We start from the raw sequence: 26,257 nt of genomic DNA, 5'->3' as shown, positions 1-26,257 counted from the left end.
CTTAGTAATGCATCTAAGGAGCAATTCTCTTTAACTAATAATAATAATAATTGCTTATTGTCACAAGTAGGCTTCAATGAAGTTACTGTGAAAAGCCCCTAGTCGCCACATTCCGGCGCCTGTTCAGGGAGGCCGGTACGGGAATTGAACCCGCGCTGCTGGCCTTGCTCTGCATCACAAGCCAGCTGTTTAGCCCACTGGACATTAAAATAGAAAATACTAGAAATACCCAGCATATCTGGCAACATCTGGGGATTGAGAAACAGTTGACCTTTCAGATCTGTGCTGATGCAGTGTAGTTCTGATGAAAGATCTTAGACATGAAATGTAAACCATGTCACTCTCTCCACAGACACTACCAGATCTGTGAGTATTTCGATTCTGGCTTGGGTCACTGTCTGTGCAGAGTCTGCTCGTTCTCCCCGTATCTGCGTGAGTTTCCTCCGAGTGCTCCAGTTTCCTCCCACATGTCCTGAAGGACGTGCTTGTTAGGTAAATTGGACATTCTAAATTCTCCCCCAGTGTTTCCAAACAGGCGCCGGAATGTGGCGACTCGGGGCTTTTCACAGTAACTTCATTGCAGTGTTAATGTAAGCCTACTTGTGACTCTAATAAAGATTATTATTAGATTATTATTTTTGTTGTTAATTCAGATTTCCATCATCTGTAGTATTTTTTGGCTTTTCTTCGACTGAACAGTGCTAAGAATGTGGAACTCATTAGTAGAAGGGTTTAAATTCACTGACTGAGCTTCAATCACAGGTGTAAAATCCCACCACAAAATCCTTTGGATTTGGATTTGTTTATTGTCACGTGTACTGAGGAACAGTGAAAAGTATTTTTCTAAGAGGAGCTCAAACCGATCATTTAGTACATTAAAGAAAAGAAAATAGAAAGAAAATACATAAAAGGGCAATACAAGGTCCACAATGTAAATACATAGACACCGGCATCGGGTGAAGCATACAGGAGTAAAGGTTAGTGTTAATGTTCGTGTTCAATTAGTTTTAAAAGATTAGTACGATTATAAGAGATGTAAAAAGGGGATCTATTTGGTAGAGCTCACAGAGAGTCGCCACGCTCCGGCGCCATCTTGGGTCCAAGGTGAATGTGCCTCCAGGCGAATGTGGAAATGAATTCACTCGGTCATCATATTTGCTGACATAACAGCTCAGTCACACTGGAGGAAGAATCATAGAATCTACAGTGCAGCAGGAGGCCATTCGAGCCTGCACCAGCCCTTGGAAAGAGCACCCCAGTTAATCCCATGCTTTCACCCTATCCCGGTGACCCACCTAATCTTTTGTACACCAATATATCGCGGCCAATCCACCTAACCTGCACATCTTCGGACTGTGGGAGGAAATCCACACAGACACGGGGAGAAACTGCAATCTTCCCACAGTTATCCGAGGCCGGAATTGAACCCGGGTCTCTGGCGCTGTGAAGCAGCAGTGCTAGCCACTATGTCACCGTGCCGCCCATTTAGTACCATTCAGATACTTCATATGCACTTTGGTTGCTGTATCAATTAATTTAATAATGTGACATCTTGGCACGTGGCTCCAATTGAAATCGGATCACAAAGCAACAAATTCGATTGATCAATATTGCATTTTAATGGTGGATAAAGACCCAGCATTCTCCGCGTGGAAGACTATGTCCTATTCAGCCCGCAGGAGCTTCCTGCGCAGGCGCACCACCAAGCTGTAAGTGGAGAATGCGCAGTGCAGTCTCTGACGAGAGCATGCGCAGTGCGGCCTCTGAATGGGGCATGCGCAGTGCGGCACGTGCCTGGACTTGGGCGGCGAGGGGAAAAATGATCCGATGAACTGAGTCACGGGGTCGCGAGGTGTGGGGGCAGAGACAGCGGAGTGGCTGGGAAGGGGGCTTTATAAACACAGCATGAATGCCTCAAACCCCGAATAAGAAGCTTCTGATCCTGTGTTTGCAAAGGACGTTGTTGGGCTGCTGTGCGCCACAGGCCCAGAATAACGGCAGCCATATTGAAGCAGGGCGCATGCGCAGTGCTCCCTGGCCTGTCGGCAGGAGGAGAGAATGTTGTGACTGACAGTGATGGATTCTGGAAACTCCTTTTACAGGGGGTTAGAAGGGGAGGATTTACACACAGCAAACTCAAACCAAGACAAATTTTATGTCACCTCAATTTATATCTTAGACAAACAGTTGAAGGTCTTTGTAACTTTCTTTTTCAGGAAGTTATAAGTGGAGCATTGATCGATGGGAAACTCAAACCAAGAATCACATTGTGATCTGACAGAGTCAGCGATACATCAGAACCTGAATATCAGCAGCATCTGAGTGTGCAAGGTAAAATGTTTGTCTGTTCTGTCTGTGAGGGAAGATTTCAGGTCCCAGTGTGACTGGAAAAACCCCGAGATTCAGAAACCCTGGTTCGACCACACCTTGAAAACTCAACTCTGGGCAACAAATCTTGGGAGAATAGAATGGCCTCAGAGGGAGAGCAGAGCACAGATTTCCTTGAGTGATCAAAGAATCCCTACAGTGCAGAGGGGGGGAGGGGGGGGGGGGCGCATCCAGCACCAACCCTTCAAAATGAGCACTCTCCCCATTTATGCTTCGTCCATCCACCCCACCCAATACGCATAACCCAGAACTTGAACTGCACATCCTTGGACATTACGAGGCAATTTGGATAGCCAATCCACTAACCTGCACATCTTTGGACGGTGAGGAAACCGGAGCACCATGCAGACAAGGGAAGAATGTATAAACTCCAACAAAGGCTGGAATTGAACCCGGGTCCCTGATGCTGTGAGGCAGCAGTGCTAACCACTGTGCCACTGCTGAATCCCAAAGTTAAATTATACGATGTGATTACAGAAAATAGTCATAGTCATTGTGGCACAGCGGAGGCTATTCGGCCCACTGAGTCTATGCTAGTTCGCAAGACCAGTCCAGTCAGTCCCATTCCCCTGTTCCATCCCTCGATCCTCGCAGGTTTATTTCCATTAAATATTTATCCAATTGCCTTTTGAAAATATTCATCGTGTCCATTTCTGCCCTCCCCTCAGCCTCAACTTTAGGGTCATTACCATTGACTGCAAAATCGATCCCCTTCACATCTCCCATATCTTTTACAAAACCTGAATATGTCCCTGAGTTCTTGTGCAACCAGTGAATGGGAACGGATTTTCTTTGTCTATTTTACCTAAACCCATCAGAATCTTCTACATCTGAATTAAATCTCCTCAACCACCTCTGCCGGAACCATACTGCAAAATCTCTTCTGCACCTTCTCAAGGACCTTCACATTCTTCCTGAAGAGTGGTGACCAAAAATGGATGCAATACTCAAATTGTGGCTTTATCAGAGCTTTATAAAGCAGTAAAACTTCTATTTTGTGCTCATTAACACCATTTATCAGCTCAAGAGTTAATTTAATAAAAGCAAAATACTGCAGGTTCTTGAAATCTGAGATAAAACAGAAAATTCTGGATAAACTCAGCAGATCTGGCAGCATCTGTGAAGAGAGAATCATTTTCTCCCAAATTTACACCCACCAACAATAAACAATAATCAGTAACAAATATGTCAATCCCCATATCAATAACAACAATCCCATCCTCCCACCAAACCCAAAACATTCACCCACATGTTCACATAAACAACTGACAAAAAGGAATCAGGAATCCCCCATTATCGCCCCCCCCCCCAAACTAATGTTCGATGTTATCCAGTTCATGAAAGTGCATAATGAATAATGTCCATGAATTGTCGAACCTCTATGTCCTTCCCCTCAGTTCAAACTTAACCTTCTCAAGAGTCAAAAATTCCAACAGATCCCCCCGCCGCGCCAGGGTGGAGAGGTTGCTCTCCCACCCATCAGGTTCCGTCTTCGGGCGATCAACGAGGCGAAGGCTACAACATGTGCCTCCGCACCCGTTTCCAACCCTGGCCGGTCCAACACCCCAAATATGGTCTCCTACCCCAAATATGGCGACCTGGACCCCCCCTCCCCCCGCAGCGTTCACACACATCTTCGACTCCTTCAAAGAATCGGCTCATCCTTGCCCTCGCGAGGTGTGCTCTGTATACCACCATACCAGCCTCCCGAACAGGCGCCGGAATGTGGCGACTAGGGGCTTTTCACAGTAACTTCATTTGAAGCCTACTTGTGACAATAAGCGATTTTCATTTCATTTTTCTTTTTTTTTCATTTTCATTTCAGCTGTATCAGCTCCAACCTTGCACACAAGGTAGAGGCATTCACTCTCCGCTGCACCTCACACCAGAACCCCTCCTCCATTTCCTCTCCCAACTCTTCCTCTCATTTTCCTTTGATCCCTTCCAGTGATGCCTTCTCCTCTTCCAAAAGAGCTCCGTAGACCGCTGACACTACCCCCTTCTCCAGTCCCCCTGTCATCAGCACATCCTCCAGCAATGTGGAGGAGAATCAGAGTTAATCTTCGGATCTAAATGATCTTTCCACAGAACTGCATCTTTCTCTAGCTTCTCTACCATCTTCCCTCATGCCCTCTCAGAGCTCATCTTGTCCATGAGATCCAGCTCCTGCTCCATCGAGCCTATTCCCACAAAACAGATCACCCAACTTCCCCATGTTCACTGACTTAGTTGAATCTTTTCTCTATCAGGTACTGTCCCTCCCCTTCTGCTGTCATTCGACCCTTGTCAAAAAGCAAACCCTTGACTCCACCATCCTTACAAATTACTGCCCCATCTCCAGCACCCCTCTCCTCTCCCAGCTCTACCACCACCTCTCTCCACTTCTCCACCTTTGTTAAATTCTCAGCCTGTTTGTCTGATATCCAGTGGTGGATGAGCAGACATTTCCTCCAATTAAATATTGGGAAAATCAAATTCATTGTTTTCATTCCCGAGCTACCAGCTCCATTCCCCTCCCTAGTAACGTCTGACACTAAACCAGACCCGTTTGCACACCTCATGTTTGAATCCGAGATGCACTGCTGGCCCTTGTGTCTGTGTGTCCCAGGCTTTCTCAGTCAAAATTATTGTTTAAAACTTTCCCCACAGAAAGATCAATCATTCTCCTTTCATAATCAGACACATGGAATAAGTCATTCTGAAAGATCTTGTCAAGATTGTGACGTTGAATTTTCTGTCTGCAAATCCTCTCCCTCTAACTCCCAGTAAAAGGAGGTTTTCAGTGTAAATGCAGGATAGAAATTCAGAACAGACCATTCCAGTTTCTATGGTGCATTCTCCCAAATCTATGAATCTCAGTCCCACACACTCCCCTCCCCCTCTCTGCTCATTGTTCCAGATTCAGTCTCCAGTCTCCTCCTGATTCTTTTCTCCTCTCCAGATTCTCTCTCCTCCTGTCCTTAAACTGGTGACTCAGGCTGTGAATCAATCCCACTCCTTCACTCTCATTCTAACAAATAACTCACTCACTCAGTGATCAGATTAGGTCTGACTGAACGATGACACCTTATACTTACATCACGATTTTAAACATTATTAAATGTGCCAAGCAGTTTCACAGGAATATGAGGACACATTGGGTCAGATGACCAAAGTCTTGTTCAGAGAGTTTTGTTATAAGGAGAGTTTTAAAGGTGGAAAATGAAGTGGAAAAGTAGAGGTTTAGGGATGAAATTCCAGAGCTTAGAGTACAGTCAGCTGACGGCATGGCCCCCAATTGGGATGTGATTAAATTCAGGGATAAAGGACATCCAGGAATAATGCTCCATGTACGTGGGCCCCATAGCCCAGGCTCAAGGCCCATATCTGAACTTTGGGACAGAGTTTGACCATCCCTGGTCTCAGAGAAAAACAACTCCCCGATAAACATCTTGTAAGATCTTGGTTTATTTATGACATAAAAAGTTCTGACCAGTTGAGTCCTGTGTACTCGATGGGGATTGACTTTAACAGATTTAAAATCCTCTGGATCTCAGCGTCACAACAAGACTATGTTTCAATCGAGATTTAAATATATAAATATTGAAAAACTGAACAAGAATGGGGAAAGACAGCAGCTCAATCAGGACCTCGGTAGGTGAAAGTGCCTCTGCCAATGGTGGAGTGAAGCATGTCGGGGGAGCTGAAGGGGGTGAGGATTTATTTTGGATTGTTTTATGGGATGTGGACGTCACTGGAAAGGTCGGGATTTGTTACCCATCCCTAATTTCCCTTCAACTGAGTGGCCTGCTCGGCACTAGAGTCAAACATATTACTGTGGGTCTGGAGTCACATGGAGGCCAGACCAGGTAAAGGCGGCAGATTTCCCTCCCTAAAGGGCATGAGTGAACCAGATGGGTTTTTCCAACAATCGATGATAGTTGTCACGGCCGCTGAGACTAACTTTAGAATTTAGGTTTTCTGCTTATTTCTAATATGATAAGGGGGCAGCACGGTAGCATTGTGGATAGCACAATTGCTTCACAGCTCCAGGGTCCCAGGTTCGATTCCCGGCTTGGGTCACTGTCTGTACGGAGTCTACACATTCTCCCCGTGTCAGCGTGGGTTTCCTCCGGGTGCTCCGGTTTCCTCCCACAGTCCAAAGATGCACAGGTTAGGTGGATTGGCCATGATAAATTGCCCTTAGTGTCCAAAATTGCCCGTCGTGATGGGTGGGATTACTGGGTTATGGGGATAGGGTGGAGGTGTTGACCTTGGGTAGGTTGCTCTTTCCAAGAGCCGGTGCAGACCCGATGGGCCAAATGGCCTCCTTCTGCACTGTAAATTCTATGATAAAATGTCAGAAATTCATTGACTGTGAATAGAACGAGCTCTCTCTGGCTCTCAGTAACAAAGCTTCCACAGCAGCTTGCTGGGTGACACACACAGCACAGGCCTGTTCTCTCTGTTACAAACCCTGAAACCAGGGGCGAAATTCTCCGTTATCGGCGGAAAGTCCGCCGATCGGCGCAAAACACGGCGCAAATCCGACTTGCGTCACGTCGGAAAAATGGGTCGATAGTCTCCGGCTCGAAATGGGCTAGCAGCGACGTAACGGGATCCGCGCTTGCGCAGTGGTTCACGCCGTGCAGCATCATACGCGCCGCACGGCGTGACGGCTCATAAGGCTGCGCTGCCCCCCGAGGTTCGAGTCACGCGATGTGGAGGCGCTCCTGGACACGGTGGAGCAGAGGAGGGACGCCCTGTATCCCGGGCACGGCCGCAGAGTTGCCCCACGCCACAGCCGGCGTCTGTGGAGGGAGGTGGCAGAGGCCGTCACCGCTGTGGCCCTAACACCACGGACAGGCACCCAGTGCCACAAGAAGGTGAACGACCTCGTCAGAGCAGGCAGGGTGAGCCTCCCCATATCCCCCTCCCCCATAGCCCCCATATCCCCCCCTCCCCCATATCCCCCCCTCCCCCATATCCCCCCCTCCCCCATATCCCCCCTCCCCCATATCCCCCCCTCCCCCATATCCCCCCTCCCCCATATCCCCCCTCCCCAATATCACCCCTCCCCCATATCCCCCTCCCCCATATCCCCCTCCCCCATATCCCCCCTCCCCATATCCCCCTCCCCATATCCCCCCTCCCCCATATCCCCCCTCCCCCATATCCCCCCTCCCCCATATCATCCCCCTCCCCCATATCATCCCCCTCCCCCATATCATCCCCCTCCCCCATATCATCCCCCTCCCCCATATCATCCCCCTCCCCCATATCCCCCCTCCCCCATATCCCCCCTCCCCCATATCCCCCCTCCCCCATATCCCCCCTCCCCCATATCCCCCCTCCCCATATCCCCCCTCCCCCATATCCCCCCTCCCCCATATCCCCCTCCCCCATATCCCCCCTCCCCCATATCCCCCCTCCCCCATATCCCCCCTCCCCCATATCCCCCCTCCCCCATATCCCCCCTCCCCCATATCCCCCCTCCCCCATATCCCCCTCCCCCATATCCCCCCACCCCCATATCCCCCACCCCCATATCTCCCACCCCCATATCCCCCCACCCCCATATCCCCCACCCCCATATCTCCCACCCCCATATCCCCCACCCCCATATCCCCCCTCCCCCATATCCCCCCACCCCCATATCCCCCCTCCCCCATATCCCCCTCCCCATATCCCCCCACCCCATATCCCCCTCCCCATATCCCCCATATCCCCCCTCCCCCATATTCCCCCTCCCCATATCCCCCCTCCCCCATATCCCCCCCTCCCCCATATCCCCCCCTCCCCCATATCCCCCCTCCCCCATATCCCCCCTCCCCCATATCCCCCCTCCCCCATATCCCCCCTCCCCCATATCCCCAAGTGAATCCATCCCTAACCTTAACCTCTGCAATGCACGCGCAACCGATGGCGTGCATTCATATACCTGCCTAACAGTGTTGCCTTTTACCCCTGCCACCCCCCCCCCCCCCACAGGAGAAGCGCGCACACAACAATAGGGAGCATGTGAGGACTGGAGGAGGCCCCGCTGATGAGAGGCCACTGACCGAACACCAGGAAAGGGCCCTGGAACTGGCTGGCGGACCTGAGGACCGGGAGGTTGCTGATGCAGAGGTCGGGGGCGTACTAGCAAGTGAGCCATCGACAGCCCGTCCCCATATCCCCCCTCCCCTATATCCCCCTCCCCGTATCACCTGATCACTGCCTGATGTCTAACCATGCATGCTTCATTGTGTATCGCAGGACCAAACGTCCAGGCACCCATCCCCGCAGATGCAGACCGCCCTCAGGATGCCCCTCGGAGACCACGGGAGACGGAGAGACCCGCACCCTCCAGCATGCGACGCCCGCAGGATGCCCCTCGGAGGCCATGGGAGACGGAGAGACCCGCACCCTCCAGCATGCGACGCCCGCAGGATGCCCCTCGCACACCACGGGAGACGGAAAGACCTGGAGCAACAGGGAGACGACACCCCCGTCACGTGCGGGATCGACCACCCAGCGACGAGGGGGGCAGCCACAGGCCCCCGTCACATCCGAGCCAGGACACCACTACCCGGGACACCACTGCCCGGGACACCACTGCCCGGGACACCACTGCCCGGGACACCACTACCCGGGACAGCAGTACCCGGGACAGCACTACCCAGGAAGACGAAATACCGGACAGTGACTCAGAGTGGATGGGTGGAGACGAACCCCCACCCCAAAGTGCCATGGACTCAGAGTGGGACGAAGAGCACGACACAACGCCACTGCTGTCACCAACACCCTCCACCATTGCAGAAACACTCACCACGGTTGGGCACTTTAGTGATGAGGCGTCTGGTACACTCACTGGTGCGCACAACACAGCCGTCCCGGTACAGCAGGTGGAGGTAGGAGCAGCAGAGGGGCCGGGCGGTCGGAGGGCAGCCTAGCCCAAGCGAACATCTGCCGCCCAGATGGAACCCGGGTTCCTGGAGTTACCACACCCACACATAGATCTGATGCAACCACCGACCCAGAGACGAGCGAAGAGGGTGACGGGCGGCTTGCGGCGGCTGCGGTCGCAGGTGGAGGAGTCCACCCGCGTCCAGGAGCTGGGAGTGGTGCCGGTCATGCGTGCCACCCAGGCCGATACCGCACGGGTGGCGTCCGCGGTGGAGGCAATGGGTGCGACGGTGTCAGACATGGGGAACGGTTTGCGAGGCCTGAGGCTTTCCGTGCAGGCGGCGTCTGTGGCCCAGGAAATGGCTGCCCTCTCACAGGAGGCCATGAGCCAGTGCCAGCGCCAGATGGCAGAGGCGCTCAACGCCATAGCCCAGTCTCTGCAGGCCATGGCCCAGTCTCTGCAGGCCATGGCCCAGTCTCTGCAGGCCATGGCCCAGTCTCTGCAGGCCATGGCCCAGTCTCTGCAGGCCATGGCCCAGTCTCAGCAGGCCATCGCTGAGGGCATCGGCGCCAGTGGCCATGTGCGAGCCGGCGTCGCACTGTCACAGACAGGGTTTGCCAACCCCCTGGGCTCCATGGCTGCAAACCTGCAGACCCCTGTCGATACCAGCACGGGCCTCCAGGACTGGCAGCGCCAGATGTCGGGGGGGGCGTCGGATGGCCAGTCCGTTCGCATCCCCCACCCATGTAGAGGTCTGGGGGCCATCGGGGACCCCGAGGGAGGAGGAGGTGGTGTGGTCCGTCCCGGCTCCCTCTGTAGGGGAGGTCCCGGTACACCGCGACACCTCGGACTCCCCCCCCCCCCTTCCGTCCCAGGTGCATCGGGTGGGCAACGGGCAAGACAGGCTGGCAGCTCGCCATCCCAGTCGCCCGGGCCGCAGCCTGGCCCATCTAGGCCAGGACGCCCCAGGAAACGGCCGCCAAAGGGATCCAGTGTCAGAGGACAGGAATTACAGGAGTCCACCTCCAGTTCTGCTGTACCATCTGGGGAACCACGTAGACGTAGTCAAAGGGCCCGTAAGGCCAAACAATTAGACACTGAGTAAGTTGGCACGGTTGCAGGGCACAGATGAGTTTTAGGGGCTAGGGCACGTGCATGAACTCCTTTGGTTATTAAAGTCAATGTTACACCTACAGAAGCTGCCTTTGTGCTCTGTCCAAAGTGTGCGGGGGTGTCATTTACGTTGAGCGCAAGTGTGTGTGTGAGGGGTGGTCTTACCTCAGCCCCAGGTGAGTCTGCCCCCTTCCCCCTGGGCCGCCATCAACATCCCCCGGGCAGAGGACGGGACCGTGCGCTGCAGTGTCACAGCCGCATGCAGGGATGGTCCGGGTGGATGGTGGTACTGTGGCCATGGGTCAGACATAGTCCAACGATGTAGAGCCAGGAGCTCACCGCAGGGCGGGTTGTCATCATCCTCCATGGCCTGCGATAGACACGCGTCCACCCGCAACTGTGTGAGCCCGGCCCGTTGTGCCGCAGGTGGATCGGCAATGGGGGGGGTGGTGTGCATGTGGGTGGGGTTGGGGAGGGGGGTGAGGGTGCGGGTGGGTGGATGGGTGGGGGGTGTGGGTGGTCGGCTGTTGCCATGGTGTGCGGTCTGTGGCCATACTACCCGATTCCCATGCCCATCTAGTCAGTGAAGCGGGCGTCTATCAGTCTGTCCCGTGCCCGCTGGGCCAGCCGGTAACGGTGGACAGCCACCCGCCTGTGTCTACCCCGTCTGCCCTGACCATTACCCCCATCCCCCTCATCTGGGGAGGACTGCGCCTCTTCCTGCTGCTCCTCCACTCCGCCCTCCTCTGCCTGCGGCACATCGCCCCTCTGTTGGGCTATGTTGTGCAGGACGCAGCATACCACAATAATGCGGCTGACCCTATCTGACCGATACTGGAGGGCGCCCCCAGAGAGGTCCAGGCACCTGAAACGCATCTTCAGCACGCCAAAGCACCTCTCGATCACTCCCCTTGTCGCTACATGGGCATCATTGTAGCGGTTTTCCGCCTCATTGCGTAGCCTCCGTATAGGCGTCATCAGCCACGATCGCAATGGGTAGCCCCTGTCGCCCAGCAACCAGCCCCTCAGCCGGGGATGGCGTCCCTCGTACATGCCGGGGATGGATGACCGCGACAACACGAATGAGTCGTGTACACTGCCTGGGTGACGGGCGCAGACGTGCAGGATCATCATGCGGTGGTCGCAGACCACCTGTACGTTCATCGAATAGGTCTCCTTCCTATTAGTGAACACGGCCCTGTTATCTGCAGGTGGCCACACGGCGACGTGCATCCCATCGATCGCGCCCTGGACCATGGGGAACCCGGCCATGGCAGAGAAGCCCACGGCCCGGGCATCTTGGCTGGCCCGGTCCACGGGGAAGCGGATGTAGCGGTGCACCATGGCATATAGGGCATCTGTCACTGCCCGGATGCACCGGTGCACCGATGTGTGCGATATGCCGGACAGGTCCCCACTCGGTGCCTGGAATGACCCCGTTGCATAAAAGTTCAGGGCCACCGTAACCTTGACGGACACGGGGAGAGGGTGTCCCCCGCCAGTGCCACGCGGTGACAGGTGTGCCAGCAGGTGGCAGATGTGTGCCACGGTTTCCCGGCTCATCCGGAGTCTCCTCCTGCATTCCCGGTCCGTGAGGTCCTGGTATGACTGCCTGGGCCGGTACACACGGGGCGCCCTCGGGTGCCTCCGTTGCCGTGGGGCCGCGACGTCCTCCTCCCCCTCCTCGTCCTGTCGGTCAGGTGTCCCTCCAGCCTGGGCGGCTGCCGCCTGCCCCTCTGCAGCAGCCTGGCACGCTCCTCCTCCTCCTCCTCCTCATCCAGGGCAACATAGACATGAGCGGCTACCGCCACGGCGGCCAACATCGCTGGATGATCTGAAAACATGACGGCCTGGTGGGGGGAGGGGAACGACGACATGTCATCATTGCCCGTATCCCCTCCTCCCCCCAGCAAGGTGGCATGGACCGCATGGGTCCAACTGTTGGAGGCTGGCACCTGGCCAGGTGGACCAACTCACTTGCCCTCCCATCCCCCTCCCCGGCACGGACCCCCCCCCCCACATCCCCCTCCCCGGCACGGACTCCCCCCCCCCCCCCCCCCAACCTCCACCCCGGCACGGACCCCCCCCCCCCAACCTCCACCCCGGCACGGACACCCCCATCCCCCACCCCAGCACGGACCCCCCCCCAACCTCCACCCCGGCACGGACACCCCCATCCCCCTCCCCGGCACGGACCCCCCCCCCATCCCCCTCCCCGGCACGGACTCCCCCCCCCCCCACCTCCACCCCGGCACGGACCCCCCCCCAACCTCCACCCCGGCACGGACCCCCCCATCCCCCACCCCAGCACGGACCCCCCCCAACCTCCACCCCGGCACGGACCACCCCCCAACCTCCACCCCGGCGCGGACCCCCCCATCCCCCTCCCAAGCACGACCCCCCTCCCCGGCACGGACCACCCCCCCAACCTCCACCCCGGCACGGACCCCCCCATCCCCCTCCCCAGCACGTACCCCCCCCCATCCCCCTCCCCGGCACGGACCCCCCCCAACCTCCAACCCGGCACGGATCCCCCTCCCCAGCACGGACACCCCCCCCGCCATCCCCCTCCCCGGCACGGACCCCCCCCAACCTCAACTGCACGGACCCCCCCCCCCCCCCCAACCTCCTCCCCGGCACGGACCCCACCCCATCCCCCTCCCCGGCACGGACCCCCCCCCAACCTCCACCCCGGCACGGACCCCCCATCCCCCTCCCCAGCACGGACCCCCCCTCCCCAGCACGGATCCCCCCCCCATCCCCCTCACCAGCACGGACCCCCCCCCCATCCCCCTCACCGGCACGGACACCCCCCCAACCTCCACCCCGGCACGGACCCCCCCATCCCCCTCCCCAGCACGGACCCCCCCCAACCTCCACCCCGGCACGGACCCCCCCCCCCCCCCCCAACCTCCACCCCGGCACGGACTCCCCCCCAATCTCCACCCCGGCACGGACCCCCCCCCCCCCAACCTCCACCCCGGCACGGACCCCCCCCCTCCAACCTCCACCCCGGCACGGACCCCCCCATCCCCCTCCCCGGCACGGACCCCCTCCCGGCACTCCCCCGGAGCCCAGCCTACTCTAACCACCCCCGCCCCCCCCCCCCCGCCGCACACACACACACACACACAACCCGGCACACACCTCTCATCACGCATTCAGACTGCGGCCACGCCATCGCCTGCCCAGAGCCAACCCCCCCAGGCTGTCACTCGCCTCCACGCTGGTCGGCGTGAGCCTGGAGCACCGGGTCACGCCGATGAAAAGGAGGTTTAATTTACGTCGACGTGAACGGTCATCACGTCGATGGGACTTCGGCCCATCCGGAAGGGAGAATATCGGCAGGCCGAAAATCGGCTGCCGTGCGCAGACCCGTGACATTCTCCGCGGCAGCGGCTACATTAACGCCCCGCCGACTTTTCTCCCTTCGGAGACTTCGGCAACCGGCGGGGGCGGGATTCACGGCGGCCAACGGCCATTCTCCGAATGGGGGGTCGGAGATTGACGCCCCAGATTTCTAAACTGGCGAAGGTTGGATCTGACGACCCAAATATAAACCAACTGTCTGAGTAAAGGTTAAAACGGTTCGACAGGAAAATCACTTTGGACAGGAAAGATTTTCAAAGTGATCGGTGCTGGATTCAGACTAACACCAAACACTCTGACTGGATCCAGAGGAAGGAGAACACAAGAGACTCCAGCCCCGGAGATCAGCTCCATCTGTCCGAGTGACTGATCCGGGATCAGTAAACCATTCCGAGGAGACTGTCACCTCCAGCCCCGGAGATCAGCTCCATCTGTCCGAGTGTCTGATCCGGGATCAGTAAACCATTCCGAGGAGACCGTCACCTCCAGCCCCGGAGATCAGCTCCATCTGTCCCAGTGTCTGATCCGGGATCAGTAAACCATTCCGAGGAGACTGTCACCTCCAGCTCCATCTGTCCAAGTGTCTGATCCGGGATCAGTAAACCATTCCGAGGAGACTGTCACCTCCAGCCCCAGAGATCAGCTCCATCTGTCCGAGTGTCTGATCCGGGGTCAGTAAACCATTCCGAGGAGAACGTCACCTCCAACCCCGGAGATCAGCTCCATCTGTCCCAGTGTCTGATCCGGGATCAGTAAACCATTCTGAGGAGACTGTCACCTCCAGCTCCATCTGTCCGAGTGTCTGATCTGGGATCAGTAAACCATTCCGAGGAGACTGTCACCTCCAGCCCCGAGGATCAGCTCCATCTGTCCGAGTGTCTGATCCGGGATCAGTAAACCATTCCGAGGAGACTGTCACCTCCAGCCCCGAGGATCAGCTCCATCTGTCCCAGTGTCTGATCCGGGATCAGTAAACCATTCCGAGGAGACTGTCACCTCCAGCTCCATCTGTCCGAGTGTCTGATCCGGGATCAGTAAACCATTCCGAGGAGACTGTCACCTCCAGCCCCAGAGATCAGCTCCATCTGTCCGAGTGTCTGATCCGGGATCAGTAAACCATTCCGAGGAGACTGTCACCTCCAGCCCCAGAGATCAGCTCCATCTGTCCGAGTGATTGATCCGGGATCGGTAAACCATTCCGAGGAGACTGTCACCTCCAGCCCCAGAGATCAGCTCCTTCTGTCCGAGTGATTGATCCGGGATCGGTAAACTATTCCGAAGAGACTGTCACCTCCGCCCCGGGGATCGGCTTCATCTGTCCGAGTGTCTGATCCGGGATCGGTAAACCATTCCGAGGAGACTGTCACCTCCAGCCCCAGAGATCAGCATCTCCCTGATCCGGGACCAGTGAGCCATTCTCACATGTTGTGGGTCACATGTATTTCCTGCCGATTTAGCTGGTGTACCAAATCTAAACTGTTGCTTTTTCATAAATTGCTTTAAAATTACCAATGACTTGGATCCCGTTTTTGGGTAAACTCTTGACTCCTGGACTAAAATCTTGCAGTTTCCAGCATTCATCACGAAATGAAAATCGCTTATTGTCACAAGTAGGGTTCAATGAAGTTACTGTGAAAAGCCCCGAGTCGCCACATTCTGGCGCCTCTTCGGGGAGGCTGGTACGGGAATTAATCTTGTTGACTCTAAACACAGTTGTAAAGGAGCCTTTTGTCTGTATCTCGGAGCTCTGAACCATGGAAGAGAGTGACTGGGGCATGTTTCTTACACACCTCAGGGTTAACCCACACATTCAGTTCTGGATCTGATTGACAGCAGCGAAAACAGCCAAATCCAATCCCTGGAGACACTCATGAAGTCGCTGGTGTTTCAGCATAAGTTGTAAGTCAGTGAATCCATTCCCGCACTCGGGGCAGGTGAACGATTTCTCTCCAGCGTGAACTCGCTGGTGTATCATCAGCTCATTGCTGCTTCGAAAGCTCTGCTCACAGTCAAAACATTTAAAAGGTTTTATATCAGAGTGAATTTGTTGGTGTTTCAGTAGGTGATAAGACTGAATGAATCCCTTCCCACACACAGAGCAGGTAAACGGTCTCTCCCCAGTGTGAATTCTCTGATGTACAGTAAGTTCAGATGATCGCCTGAAGCCAGTCCCGCAGTGAGAGCATCTGAATGGTCTCTCGTCAGTGTGAATACGTTGATGACAGGTCACTTCCCCGGACGTTTTAAAGCACTTCCCACAGTCTGGACATTTAAAAGGTCTTTTATCAGTGTGAACTCGCTGATGTTTCTGCAGGTTAGATGTAGCAGTGAATCCCTTTCCACACAAGGAGCAGGTGAATAGCTTCTCCTCACTGTGAATGAGTTGGAGTCTCAACAGATTTTTTTGCGTTTAAATTTCTTCTCACAGTCAGAACATTTGAAAGGTGTCTGATCAGTGTGAACATACTGGTGTGTCAGCAGGCTGGATAACTGAGTGAATCCCTTCCCACAGGTGGAGCAGGTGAATGGCCTCTCCCCAGTGTGACTGCGTCGGTGCATTTCCAGTTCAGAAGGGTAGCTGAATCCCTTCCAACAGTCCCCACATTTCCACGGTTTCTCCATGGTGCCGGTGTCCTTGTGTCTCTCCAGGTTGAATGCCAAGTTGAACTCTCGTCCACACAAGAACACATGGACGGTTTCTCCCCACTGTGAATGATGTGATGGTTTTTCTGTCTATGTAATCGGTTAAAACTCTTTCCAGTCTGTTCACTGGAACACTCACTGTCTGTGTGGGTCTCGGTGCTTTTCCAATCACATTGATGTTTGAAATCTTTTCCCACAAACTGAACAAACAAACATTACTCCTTCCACATTCAAAGACTGTGATATTCAGGTTCTAAAGAATTGAGTGACTCTGTCTGATCTTGATGTTTGGTTGAGTTTTCTGTGGCCAATCTTCTGCTTCTAATATCCTGTAAAAGGAGTTTACAAAAGCCATCACTGTCAGTCCAGGATAGAAATTCTGAACAGACAATTCTAGTTTCTCTGGAACATTTTTTCCTCTCTTGTTCCCCCAAAGCTGTAAATCCCCATCCCACACAGTCTCCCTCCTCCCTGGGCTGAAATCCAAACCCATCTCACCATTTCTTTCCTCCACTCCCAGTTTTGTCCCTCCCTCCCTCTCCTCTGCCTGGGTTCAGTTCTCCAGCTCCTGTCTGCAGACTGACAATAAAACCAATGGGTCTTATTGGGGCCTCCACTCACCCGCCTGAGTCCAGCTTCAACCTGCACTGCGCATGCTCTAGCTCACAATGGCTCCGGAGTGATTGACGGTGGGTCACGACCAATAAGAAGAAGGTAATCCGGGTCTGTATTTACCCTGCAACCGGCCGCCATCTTGGGAAAGGAAGTGGGGTCTTTTGTTCTTGGAACGGAGCGCTGGGGTGGCCATCTTAGTATGGGAAGAAGGAGTGCGCGGGACTTCCTCCCCTGTTACAGGCCCGGGGCAACCGGCGACCACCACCACCTAGAGAATGGAAGTCGGGTTTTTTGTTCCTGGCGTGGAGCGCTGGGACAGCCATCTTGGTTAGGGAAGATGGAGTGGGCGGGGCTTCCTCCCCGATGACAGGCCCCGGGGTAACCGCCTCCATCTTGGGAATGGAAGTCGAGTCTTTTGTTCTTGGAGCAGGGCGCTAAGGCGGCCATCTTAGTATGTGAAGAGGCAGTGAGCGAGTTTCCGCTCAGGTGACAACACCCGGCGGCCGCCGCCATCTTGTGGTGGTGATTCTTTTTCCGGGTCTTTAGTGAAGGACACTGAGCTGGAGCTGAGGTTGAAAAGTGTTCAGAGGAAGGTCTGAAATCAGATTTACAGCCAGATATCTGTAAGAACCACAAAGTTCACATTCAGTATGTTTGCCGAATGAAATCACAATGCTGCAAACACTCAGTTCTGAAGAAGAATCAGATTGCATTGGAAATATTAACTCTCTTTCTCTCTCTTCACAGAAGCTGCCAAACCTGCTGAGGATTTCCACAACTTTCTGTTTTCACTTCACATTTCCAGCTTCCGCAGAGTTTTACTCAAATTATTATGTTTTTGAAATACTGTTACATAACCAGTTAAGAGTAAAACAATTGTCACCATTTAAATGTCTAAATCAGTGATATTTATTTGTTTAACTGAGACTGGGCTGTTCAGGAGCAATGTCAGAAATCACTTCACAGAAAATATAGTGAAATCTGGAATTCTGTTCAGATTCTGTCAATAGAAACTAAAAACTGAGATTCATAGAAGTTTGTGAGACAAGAGTATTAATGGTTATAGAATCAAGGGAGATGGATTGAACAAACAGATCAGACATTTGCAAACTGGAGCTTAATGTCTGAGGTTGAACTGATTCTGGTTTTGTTTTGAAGGTGGTGTCGGTTTCCTGTCCTGTCGATTATCTCCACACCCGCTGGTAGTTTGCCGGAGGTGAGATCATAATTTTTATTTGTGTCATGAGTAGGCTTACTTTAACACTGCAGTGATTAACTATGATGTGGAGATGCCGGCGTTGGACTGGGGTGAGCACAGTACGAAGTCTTACAGCACCAGGTTAAAGTCCAACAGGTTTGTTTCGATGTCACTAGCTTTCGGAGCGCTGCTCCTTCCTCAGGTGAATGAAGAGGTATGTTCCATAAACACATGTATAGACAAATTCAAAGATGCCAGACAATGCTTGGAATGCGACCATTAGCAGGTGATTAAATCTTTACAGATCTAGAGATGGGGTAACCCCAGGTTAAAGAGGTGTGAATTGTATCAAGCCAGGACAGTTGGTAGGATTTTGCAGGCCAGATGGTGGGGGATGAATGTAATGCGACATGAATCCCAGGTCCCGGTTGAGTAGGAATCAAACCCAGGTCCCTGGTGCTGTGAAGCAACAGTGCTAACAACTGTGCTACTGTGACGGGGAAGAGGGTTGGTGCAGTGACACAGCCTTGTCTGATCCCAGTCTTCACTTAAATAGTGTCTCTGGTGTTTCCATTGATGAGGATCATGGCTTGTGTGTCCTCATTGTGCAGGCGGAGGATGGTGGCCAAATTCTGAGGACAGCCAAATTTGAAAAACATACTGAATAAAACATCACTTTGACGGTATAAAGCGTTTTTGTGAGGTCAGAAAACACCAAGAACTGCGATTGGTGCTGTTCCTTGTATTTTGCTTGGGTTTGTCAAGTAGTGTAGATCATGTCTTTGGTGCCTCATGAAGGGAGAAAACCTAACTGTGACTCTGGAAGGAGCTCTTTGGCCACAAAGAGGGGATCATTGAGGAGGATCCTGGCAGTGATCTTCTCTGTGGCAGACAGCAGGGAGTCGCCTGTGCAGTTACCACAATCAGACTTGTCTCTCTTCTTGAATATAGTCACAGTGTCTCTGAGATCCCTGGCATGCATTTATCTTCCCAGGTGAGGAATATGAGATTGTGTAGCTATGCCAGGAGTGTAACCCCGCCATGCTTCAGAATTTCAGCAGCGATTCATTCTGCTCCAGAGGCCGTGTTGTTTTTCAGCTGTTGAATGGCTTTTTCACTCCGCTCCAGATCGGGGTACCACGTGGACTGAGCCGGACAGGATACTGAGGAATGGATTTGAGGACGTTAAAGCCAAAGACAGAGTCTCGGTCGAGGGGTTCTTCAGAATGTTCCCTCCAGTGAGCACTGACTGACTCTGTCCTTGATGAGTTCCCCTCCACATTTTGCTCTCAGTGGGAAGGGCCATGACTGCTTAGGTCATCAATTGTATTGGCAGCGCTGGTGAAACCATGCATGCCATTGCTTTCCATGAGCTCTTGGCTATCCCTCATTCTTTCTACCCTCTAAAGGCTTCAGAAACTTGGAAAACCTGGAGCAAGCACCTCAAAAGCACTGGAGCGGTACTACCAGCAGTGCCTTCACAAGATGCTCCAAATCCAGGGGCAAGGAGGGCGGTCCAACAGAGGAGAGGGAAAGAGAAAACTGGGAGTGGAGGAAAGAAAGTCGGGGGCAGAGGTGAGTGTAGTGGCCATCATTAAGGAGAAAGTGCTGGGGAAGCTGAAAGGTCTGAAGGTGGATAAAACACCCAGACCGGATGGACTACACCCCAGGGTACCGAAGGACATAACTGCGGAGGTTGTGGGGCCATTGGTGGTAATCCTTCAGGGATCACTGGAGTCAAGGGACTCCCGGGGTACAGGGAAGTGACGAATGTCACACCCCAGTTTAAGAAAGGCAAGAGGTAGCAGATGAGAAATTTTTGGCCGGTTAGTCTGACTTTGGTTGTTGATAAGATTTAGAGTCCATTGTTGAGGATGATATTCCGGAGTTCTTGGAAGTGCATGGTAAAATAGGACGGAGTCAGCACGGCTTCATCAAGGGGAGGTCATGCCTGACAAATCTGTTAGAATTCTTTGAGGAGGTAAAAAGTAAGTTAGACAATGGAGAGCCAGTGGAAATGATCCATTTGGGTTTCCAGAAGGCGTTTGACAAGGTGCCGTACAACAGGCTGCAAAATAAAGATAAGAGCCCATGGTGTTAGGGGCAAGGTACTGAAATGGTTAAGAGAATTAGTTGACAGGAGAGTGGGGATAAAGGGGTCTATTTCAGGATGGCAGCCTGGTGAATATTGGTGTTCCACAGGGGTCAGTGCTGGACCACAACTATTCAATACATTAACGATCTGGAAGAAGGAACAGAGAGCACTGTTGCTAAGCTTGTAGATGATAGAAAGATGTGTAGAGGGACAGATAGTGTTGAGGAAGCGGAGAGGCTGCAGAAGGACTTGGACAGGTTAGGAGAGTGGGAAAAGAAGTGGCAGATGTAATAGAATATGGAAAGTGTGAGGTTGTGCACTTTGGAAGGAAGAATCGAGGCAGACTATTTTCTAAATGGAGAACGACTTCTTGTTCGGTGAATTGGACATTCTGAATTCTCCCTCTGTGTACCCGAACAGGCGCCGGACTGTGGCGACGAGGAGATTTTCACAGTAACTTCATTGCAGTGTTAATGTAAGCCTACTTGTGACACTGATATAGATTATCATTATTATTATTAGCTGGAGTACTGTGTGCAGTTCTGGTCGCCACATTACAGGAAGGATGTGATTGCACTGGAGGGGGTCAAGAGGCGATTCACCAGGATGTTGCCTGGGATGGAACATTTAAGTTATGAAGCGAGGTTGGATAGGTGTGGGTTATTTTCATTGGAGCAGAGAAGACTGAAAGGCGACCTGATCGAGGTGTACAAGATTATGAGGGCCATGAACAGGGTGGGTAGGGAGCAGCTGTTCCCCTCAGTTGAAGGGTCAGTCACAAGGGGCAGGGGGTTTAGGGGGGGTTTGAGGAAAAACCTTTTCACCCAGAGGGTGGGGTCAATCTGGAATGCACTGCCTGGGAGGGTGGTAGAGGCGGGTTGCCTCACATCCTTTAAAAAGTACCTGGATGAAGACTGGCACGTCATAACATTCAAGGCTATGGATCAACTGCTGGCAAATGGGGTTAGGTAGGTAGGTCAGGTGTTTTTTGTGCGTCAGTGTTGGATTGAATTTGGATTTTGTTTATTGTCACGTGTATCGAGGTACAGTGAAAAGTATTTTTCTGCGAGCAGCTCAACAGATCATTAAATACATGAAAAGAAAAGGAAATAAATGAAAATACATAATAGGGCAACACAAGGTACACAATGTAACTACGTAAACACCGGCATCGGGTGAAGCATACAGGGGTGTAGTGTTAATCAGGTCAGTCCATAAGAGGGTCATTTAGGAGTCTGGTAACAGCGGAGAAGAAGCTGTTTTTGAGTCTGTTCATGCGTGTTCTCAGACTTTTGTATCTCCTGGCCGATGGAAGAAGTTGGAAGAGTGAGTAAGCCGGGTGGGAGGGGTCTTTGATTATGCTGCCCACTTTCCCCAGGCAGCGGGAGGTGTAGATGGAGTCAATGGATGGGAGGCAGGTTTGTGTGATGGACTGGGCTGTGTTCACGACTCTCTGAAGTTTCTTACGGTCTTGGGCCGAAAAGTTGCTATACCAGGCTGTGATGCAGCCAGATGGGATGCTTTCTGTGGTGCATCTGTAAAAGTTGGTAAGAGTCAATGTGAACATGCTGAATTTCCTTAGTTTCCTGAGAAAGTATAGCCACTGTTGTGCTTTCTTGGTCGTAGAGTCGGCGTGGGTGGTCCAGGACAGATTGTTGGTGCTGTGCACACCTCGGAATTTGAAGCTGTCAACCATCTCCACCTCGACACAATTGATGCAGACAGAGATGTGTACGATACTTCGCTTCCTGAAGTCAATGACCAGCTCTTTAGTTTTGCTGACATTGAGGGAGAGATTGTTGTTGTTATGCCACTCCACTTGGTTCTCTGTGTCCTCCTGTAGATATTGAAGACGTCGAGGGATATGGGGATAGTGTGGGAAAACGGTGCTGTGGTAGATCAGCCAATGATCCCATTGAATGGTTCAACAGGCTCGATGGGCCGAATGGCCGACTGCAGCTCATATTTGTTGTGATCTCCTGGACAGGAATCTGTGAGCTTGGGTCTGTCAATAAGCCTGAATCAGCACCTTCAGAGAATAGGGAGGGTGAATGTTAGATACAGCAGAGTGAGAATGGAGGGAGTGTGTGGGATGGAGAATTACAGCTTTCGGGGAATAAGAGAGAGGAAAAAATGTGACATAGAAATTAGAATTGTGTGTTCTGAATTTCTGTCCTGTACTGACAGTGATGAATATTGTAAATTGTTTTTACAGGATATTAGACGAGGAGGAATTACAGACAGAAATCTCAAATGTTACGTCTCGATCTGACAGTCACTCGATTCCCTTTAACCTGAATATCATCGGCCTTTGAATCTAGAAGGAGAAATGTTTGCCCGAACTGCCAGCTATAGATTTCAAATATCAGTGTGACTGGAAAAGCACCAAGATCCACACAACACACACCCGAGTGAGAGTGTTCCACTGAACTGACTGTGGAAAGAGCTTTAACCAGTTACACAGCCTGAATAAACATAACATTCACAGTGGGCAGAGACCATACCCTGTTCTGAACTGATTGTCCAACCTGGAGAGTCACGAGGAGACCCAAAACATGGAGAAACGGAGGAAATGTGGGGACTGTGGGAAGGGATTCGGAGTCCCATCGCAGCTGGAGACTCATCGACGCATTCACACTGAGGTGAGGCCGTTCACCTGCTCTCAATGTGGGAAAGGATTTGCTCAAGGATCCCAGCTGCAATCACACCAGCGAGTTCACACTGGGGAGAGGCCATTCACCTGCTCTCAGTGTGGGAAAGGATTTGCTCAACGATTCAACCTGCAGAGACACCAGCGAGTTCACACTGGGGAGAGGCCATTCACCTGCTCTCAGTGTGGGAAAGGATTTGCTCAAGGATCCCATCTGTAGACACACCAGCGAGTTCACACCGGAGAGAGGCCGTTCACCTGCTCTCAGTGTGGGAAAGGATTTACTGAAGCATCTATACTACGGAAACACCAGCGAGTTCACACTGGGGCGACGTCGTTCATCTGCTCTCTTTGTGGGGAGAGATTCAGTCAGTTATCCCGCCTGCGGAAACATCAGCGAGTTCACACTGGGGAGAAGCCATTCACCTGCTCTCAGTGTGGGAAGGGATTCATTGATTCATCCACCCTGCGGAGACATCAGCGAGTTCACACTGGGGAGAAGCCATTCACCTGCTCTCAGTGTGGGAAGGGATTCACTCAAGTAACCGGCCTGCGGAGACACCAGCGAGTTCACACTGGGGAGAGACCATTCATCTGCTCTCGGTGTGGGAAAGGATTTAGTCAAGTATCAAACCTGCGGAAACACCAGCGAGTTCGCACTGGGGAGACGCCGTCCACCTCTCAATGTGAGACGGGATTGCATGTTTCATCGCATCTGCTGTGACACCAACAATTTCACAATTGATGACAGGGGTTGGATTCTGTTGTTATTGTTTCTGCTCTGCATCCAGGACTGCATTTTGTTCATTCTGACAGGTGGTCAGTGGGGATGGTCGGAGGGTTTCCTGCTGCTGGACTGGCCGGTCTCACCACTTTGCCTCCAGTGGGCTGATGCTCTTTGAGCCTTGTTACTAATACCTGGCTTCACATTGCACAAGGATCACAGAGTGAAAGTGTGTTTGGAAGTTTGAAGATATTTAGTTCCTATTTCTGTTTGGAACCTCCCAAATCATGCCATGGTACCATGGAGATGGGCCCTGGTGGTTACCATTTTTTTGGTTTAATTTACCTGGATCATGGTGCCAAGGACCCGGGTTCGATCCTGGCTCTGGGTCACTGCCTGTTGGAGTTTGTATATTCTCCCCATGTCTGAGTGGGTCTCGCCCCCAAACTCCAGGGTAGATAAATTGGCCACGGTAAGTTGCCTCTCAATTGGAAAAAAAGAATTGGGTATTTTAAATTTAAAAAACAAAATATCCGGGTGTTACTCACTTATCTGGGTGTTACTATCCGTGTTTGAGGGGCAAATTGTCTGAGGTGGACTGGGAAACTGGTGGGAGACAGGGAACAGCTAATATTTTAGGAATTATTACATATTTACCAGGGGGTCGGTTAGCTCAGTTGGCTGGACGGCTGGTTCGTGATACGGCGTGAGGCTAACCGCGCGGTTCGACTCCCACACCGGTTGAGGTTAGCCATGAAGGCCCGGCCTTATCAACATTACCCCTCGCCTGAGGTGTGGTGACCCTCAGATTAAATCACCACCAGTCAGCTCGCTCGCTCTCTCTCTCTCTCTTGCTTTCTCTCTCAAAGGGGAAAGCAGCCTGTAGTCCTCTGGGTATTTTGTGACTTTTATTTCACATTTATACAACAAATATATGTTCTATTAAGGAACAAAATTCCAAAAGGAAAAGTGATACAACCGTGGCGAACAAGAAAAGTTATATGTTCCATTAGATGGAATACAATGTGGAAAAGTGTGAGGTTATGCACTTTGGAAGGAGGTACAGAGGCATAGACTATTTTCTAAATGGGGAAATGCTTAGAAAATTAGAAGCACAAGGGGACTTGGGAGTCCTTATCCACCATTCTCTTAAGGTTAACGTGCAGGTTCAGTCGGCAGTTAGGAAGGCAAATGCAATGTTAGCATTCATGTCGAGAGGGCTAGAATACAAGACCAGGGATGTACTTCTGAGGCTGTATATGGCTCTGGTCAAACCCCATTTGGAGTATTGTGAGCAGTTTTGGGCCCCGTATCTAAGGACTGCTGTCCTTGGAAAGGGTCCAGAGGAGGTTCACAAGAATAATCTCTGGAATTAAGAGCTTGTCATATGAGGAACGGTTGAGGACTCTGTGTCTGTACTCGGAGTTTAGAAGGATGAGAGGGGATCTTCTTGAAACTTATAGGATACTGCAAGGCCTGGATAGAGTGGATGTGTAGAGGATGTTTCCACTTGTAGGAAAAACTAGAGGCAGAGGACACAATCTCAGACTAAAGGGACAATCCTTTAAAACAGAGGTGAGGAGGAATTTCCTGAACCAGAGGGTGGTGAATCTGTGAAACTCTTTGCTGCAGAAGGCTGTGGAGGCCAATTAACTGAGTTTTTAAGACCGAGATAGATAGATTCTTGATTAACAAGGGGATCAGGGGTTATGGGAAAAAGGCAGGAGAATGGGGATGAGAAAAATATCAGCCATGATTGAATGGCGGAGCAGATTTGATGGGCCGAGTGGCCTAATTCTGCTCCTATGTCTTATGGGTACACCCCGGCGTCTGTTCGGGTGCACTGAGGGAGAATTCAGAATGTCCAATTCGCCTAACAGCATGTCTTTCAGGAAACCAGAGCACCCAGAGGAAACCCACGCAGACACGGGGAGAACGTGCAGACTCCACGTGTCCCAAGCCGGGAATAGAACCCGGGCCCCTGGCGCTGTGAATCAACAGTGCTAACCACTGTGCTACTTTAAATTTAAAGTGCCCAATTTTTTCCCAATTAATGGGCAATTTTGCGTGGCCAATCCACCTACCCTGCACATCTTTGGGTTGTGGAGGTGAGACCCACGCAGAGAATGTGCAAACTCCACATGGACAGTGACCCGAGACCGGGATCGAACCCGGGTCCTCGGCGACCTGAGGAAAAGTGCTAACCGCTGTGTCACCATGCCGCCCATGAGGATTCTTTTGTAGCCAGTCCGGATGAAATGATCAGTCAAACACCTCGTTACTTTAACATATGTTTTATTTCTCAGCCGGGGCTAAGACCACTGTATCTCTTGAGAGTTACAATAGCAGGCCAAAGTCAATACATCTATCAGCAGTTCTTATACGTTTTTGGTTCATCTGAGGGCAGCTCCCTCGCATTCCATTTTGCTGAAGGCAGCCCCCCTTGCCTTTCATCTGTGCTTTTAGTTTAATTATAATTATCTTCCATTAGATTGTGTTTTGTACTTAACCCTGTTGGGTTCTTTTTTCTTTCTCATTTTGTTATTGATATTTTATGAAAACCTTTAATAAAAATTTTTTTAAAAATAAAAAAA

At 52.3% G+C, this 26,257-nt stretch overlaps 1 pseudogene; it reads left to right on the top strand.

The window, feature by feature from the left end:
- Positions 1 to 1,792: 1,792 nt before the first annotated feature.
- Positions 1,793 to 26,257, top strand: LOC140418856 (uncharacterized; annotated as a pseudogene).

This window comes from Scyliorhinus torazame, chromosome 5, assembly GCF_047496885.1.
Source record: "Scyliorhinus torazame isolate Kashiwa2021f chromosome 5, sScyTor2.1, whole genome shotgun sequence".
NCBI classification, from domain to species: domain Eukaryota; kingdom Metazoa; phylum Chordata; class Chondrichthyes; order Carcharhiniformes; family Scyliorhinidae; genus Scyliorhinus; species Scyliorhinus torazame.
The sequence above is the reverse complement of the archived record's forward strand: the minus strand, read 5'-3'. Positions and strand labels throughout refer to the sequence as shown.